We start from the raw sequence: 4,073 nt of genomic DNA, 5'->3' as shown, positions 1-4,073 counted from the left end.
AAGAGAATAATATGTTTTTTAAGTGAAAGAAACAATGTGCTAGAGACTCAATTTATTGAGTTTGAAAAATTGAAATTAGAATGCAAGGTTGCTAAGGATGAACTAACAGATCCTTAAAGAAAGAAGAGATTTTAAGGAAGCAGCTTGAGCAAGAACATGAAGTAATTAAAGCATGGAAATCATATAGAGATGTTCATGCTCAAATTACTAAAGTTCAAGGTATAGAATCCTTTTGGGATGCAGCCTGGAAAAAGAGCAAATAAAAGTTTGATTCCAATCTGGTTGAAGGACTCTTTACAGATGTGGACTCGACGGATGATTATCATCCGTCGGATAATCAAAAGGAATATCCGTCAAGAGACAATGAGCCACATCTGTCGGTTGTAAGTAAACCAATTAGCAAAGCTAAGTTAGTTAAATTGAATGAGAAATATGGATCAGTTTCTAAAAATTTTGTTCCAGGAGAATCTAGTCAAGTTAGAAAAGAAAAGAAAGTTAATGTTGGTCATATGTCTATCAAGCAATTGAACTGACAGACGTGAAAAGATTGAGGTTAAAACAAAAGCTAAAAGAAAAAACAATAGAAATGAGAAGGTAGGGATTAACAAACATAAAAACTACACACCTGATAAATATGCACCAAGAAAAATATGTGTTAATTGTGGTAGTGTTAGTCATTTGTCTGTTAATTGTAAGCTTGCTATGCCTACTCCCATGTTTGCACTTTTTTTTTTAATTTGTGATTTTTTTTTTACAAAATGAAAATGTATCAAGCTACTTACATCACGGTGTCTCGTTTCATTTTGTCTTTCCCGAATTCGAAAAACCATGACAATTTTTTTTGTAAAATTTTGATTAGTATATTTGTGTTTAAACTTTAAGTATTATATTGCAGTTTTGTATTCTAACCTTTAAATATTATAATTTTGTTATTTAGTTTTTAATTTCAAGACATCGTATAATTTTCAATATTAAAAAGACTTTTATTATAAATAAATAAATAAATAAATAAATAAACGGATCCGAAAATCTTATTTGCGAATTAGGGATGGGCATTTCCCCCGCCCCGTTCGACCCCGATCCGATCACCACCCCGAATGGGGTGGGGAATCGGGGATTTTTTGGGTACAGGGCGGGGATTGGGGAGATATGTGTAAAAAATTCGGGGATCGGGGAGGGGGAGGAGATTAGTGTCTCTCCGCCCCGATCCCCGACCCCGAATCTTATTTTAAATAAAAATAATATTGTATATATATAGATATCTCAAATAAATATTGAAATATATAAAATATATTATTATTTTCAATTTCTTATCCCCTATATGATTTAAATTAATTTATCGGGATATTATTTCATTATAATAATGTTAATTTTGTTTATTATTATACTAGAAATAAATATTAATTCAAATTAAGGTTAAACATTAAAATTAAATTTAAAAGATAATCTATATATTATGATTTACTATGCGAATTTTTATTGAAAAATATTATTTAAAATTTAATTTTTATTAAACGAAAAAAATAAAAAAAAATACCTAAATTCCCCGCGGGGATCCCCGTTCCCCGTTTGGGGCAGGGGAACGAGAAGTAAAATGGCAGGGAACGAGAAGTAAAATAATCCCCGTTCGGGGATCGGGGCGGGTTTGGGGATCAATTTTGGGTTCGGGGATAACACTCCCCTACTCCGAAGTGACCCGATGGCCATCACTATTTGCGATCCGTGATCCGAACAGATCCGAACAGATCCGGATATGTATTTAGGCCGATACAATCCAAACCCATTAACAGATCTAGTACAATACAATATACTTTTAAAAATAAGACCATACACTTGGACAAAAAAAGGCCATACTCAATATTTTTTTAAAAAATAAATTGCGCTGGTTAAACAGCAACTAGTTGCTTCAGTAAATATAGGAATTTGATAAAGTATGGTATAACTTTAATTTGTTTTTTTTTTAAAATATCAATCATTAATTCATTATTCATTCATTTAGAAGTTAGAACTTAGAGTAAATACAATAATGTCTTACTAGATGCCTTATAAATATAATAAAATATAATAGTTCTAGTGATTTAAGACATGATTTATGCATATTAACTTCAACAATATGCCTTATAATGCTGCCATATTATTAGTATAATATTATATTTGAATTACAATTGGAGGGAAATAAAAGATGAGAGAGAAGAGATGTATAAAAAAAGAGGGAAATACATTTTTTATTGATATAAATTAAATAGGGCAATGCCTAGTGATGCCTTAAAAACGGAGACATTTGATAAATGTTCAAGTATTTTAAGGACACCACTAGAATATTGTTAGAGCACCCTGTTTAAACAAAATATCTTAAATTCTAGCTAGAGAACATGAGTTTAGGGCACTCTTGAACTTGCCGTTAGCCTGAACAAAGTTTTTCATATACTTGTTATGGGCCGCTTGAGTTGAACTAGCTTACCCTATTACATAGTAACAAAAAAACCAGACCCAGCCCAAATCAAGTTTGGGTTTAAGACGCTGCAGATTAGGGTTTGAGCGGTGTATAAAAACTTGGTTATCTCCTGTCTCTTTATTAACATCCTTTGCAGCTTCTTCTTCATGCGATTTTTTTTTCATTTTTCTCTATACGAATATAGCGAGATGAAGATAGAAATCATTAGTCTGTCAATCCCCTGATTATCTTTGATGTGAAACAATGAGTCCTTACCAGGATATCTGATCGCTCTTTTCGGTTCATTCAAATTCGATTTTTTTTTTGCAATTGTTTTTTTAGATTTATATTTTTTGGGGGGTGTAGATGATGAATACGTATGTTGACAAATGGGTAATTTGCATCTGATTTACTGTGATGCTAAACTCACCTTGGAGAACTGATACTACCCCCTCTTCTTATTTTCTTTGTTTTGTTATATTTTATTAGCAAAATAATTTTATAATTCTCTCTGTTAATCAGTGTTTTAAATTTGATTGGTGTGGGAAATGATGATGATTATATCATTTAATCAGAGGTTCAATTGTTAATTGTTCGCTGCTGAACCAAATTTTGCACGTCAGTCTGATCCTCCCTCTTTAATTTTTCTCTTTTTTTTTTGATTTTTTTTAATCGGAAATTCTCTTATATGGCTTAAAATTGCAAGATATTTATATGCAATTCGTTTGTGCAACAGAACAGATGGCAGTAATAATAAAAAGTAACATTTTCCGAAATGCGCAAAAGCTATTTGAAGTTGGTAACGATTTGTAAGTACTATAAGAGACCTAGACCTTGACGGTAGGTGAAAGAGTTGATAAAGACCTTGACACATTTTTTGTTAAAGACTATAACATTATAAATATAGGGTTAAATTCTATCGGGATCACTTTTTTTGGAGACCTTGAAGATCATTTATGTTCTGTAAGTTAAATATTGTAAAACATATTATTTTGCGAATCATGTTTTACAAAAATTCTTATTTTATTCAAAATCTTGAATACCATATATGTACTTCATGTAAAATATTATAAAAATATTTTATTTCGCAAAACATGTTAAGTTTGCAGAACATTTGTTCAGCTTGCAGAACATACACATTCTACGTATAAAACTTAAATGATCTTTAATAATTTTAATGAATTAGTAATATTCGTAAAACATACTTCACAAAATAATATATTTTATAGTGTTTTGATTGCAGAATATATGTGGTCTTCGGTAGTGTTTTGATTGCAGAATATATGTGGTCTTCTCCGAAGTGGTTTTCATAGAATTTTTTTCTCATTATATATGTTAACATCCCTCCTCAAACTCACGATGTTAAATCGGGAGTTTGCCAACCAAGAGACGGAGCCACATAACCAAACAAACCCGAAGCTGCAAAACCAGATTCAAGAGTATCCAAACAAATCCAAAAACAGAGTTACTGAATCCAAACAAACCAAAACTTCCAAACGAATCCAAAGACGTAACAACAAAGGAGAACACAACAAAAGAGAATCGAAGGGAACCACCCAGCATAGAGATTATTCCTCCCCTATCGCTTCGAATAACAGCTTCTATCCCACTCAGGGACGGAGCCAGGGTGGCGAAATTA

General features: G+C 31.7%; 3 non-coding genes across 3 annotated transcripts; all 3 read left to right on the top strand.

The window, feature by feature from the left end:
- Window positions 1-2,638: 2,638 nt before the first annotated feature.
- LOC141722804 (small nucleolar RNA snoR14) lies at window positions 2,639-2,726 on the top strand. Its single transcript, XR_012575806.1, has one exon. It is a non-coding gene; the product is annotated as a small nucleolar RNA snoR14 (small nucleolar RNA).
- Window positions 2,727-2,791: 65 nt separating this feature from the next.
- Window positions 2,792-2,886, top strand: LOC141722794 (small nucleolar RNA Z101). The gene has a single exon (XR_012575796.1). It is a non-coding gene; the product is annotated as a small nucleolar RNA Z101 (small nucleolar RNA).
- An 88-nt stretch (window positions 2,887-2,974) lies between these two features.
- On the top strand, window positions 2,975-3,069 carry LOC141722789 (small nucleolar RNA Z122). The gene has a single exon (XR_012575791.1). It is a non-coding gene; the product is annotated as a small nucleolar RNA Z122 (small nucleolar RNA).
- The last annotated feature ends 1,004 nt before the right edge of the window (window positions 3,070-4,073 follow it).

The sequence above is a fragment of the Apium graveolens genome, chromosome 4, assembly GCF_009905375.1.
Source record: "Apium graveolens cultivar Ventura chromosome 4, ASM990537v1, whole genome shotgun sequence".
NCBI classification, from domain to species: domain Eukaryota; kingdom Viridiplantae; phylum Streptophyta; class Magnoliopsida; order Apiales; family Apiaceae; genus Apium; species Apium graveolens.
Note: the sequence above shows the minus strand (reverse complement) of the source record. Positions and strands in the feature narration are given on the sequence as shown.